Source organism: Microtus ochrogaster, linkage group LG3 (assembly GCF_000317375.1).
Source record: "Microtus ochrogaster isolate Prairie Vole_2 linkage group LG3, MicOch1.0, whole genome shotgun sequence".
NCBI classification, from domain to species: domain Eukaryota; kingdom Metazoa; phylum Chordata; class Mammalia; order Rodentia; family Cricetidae; genus Microtus; species Microtus ochrogaster.
In genome coordinates this window covers 4037953-4038476 of record NC_022029.1, presented here as the reverse complement: position 1 = coordinate 4038476, position 524 = coordinate 4037953, and positions in this window count along the sequence as shown.

The following is a 524-nucleotide window of genomic DNA, read 5'->3' as shown; positions in this document are numbered from 1 at the left end:
TTGTAACCATTGAAGATAAGTTGCTCAAAAGAATGTAAGAACGTATTATAAAAGTGATAGTCAAAAATTAAGGAAACTTTCAAAATAAAATTAAAAATATTAGTTAGATTATATTCTCTTGAGAAACTTGTATGGAAGAGGAATCCCAATAGGGTTGAACACAAGGGTTATATACATATTGGTTTAATATGACATATATTTTTTAACACTCTTACATATTGTATTTATTTATTTATTTGTTTATTTTATAGACCAAGTGCATTTTTCTTTCCCCTTCCTACTCCCCTTCCAGTACCTACCACCCCACATCCTTTCTAATTATCCCAATTCAGGGAAGACCTCCCATGGATATTGACAAAATATTTCATATTAATTTGTGCTTAAACTAAGTGCAATTGCCTTGTAAGAAGTCTAGGCAAGACCTTGATGGAATATTACTCAACTGCATATGGAAAAACAACCAAACAAAAAACTCAGAATAGTTAAAACTATTACTATTACTTTATTTTTTTTTGTTTTTTTTT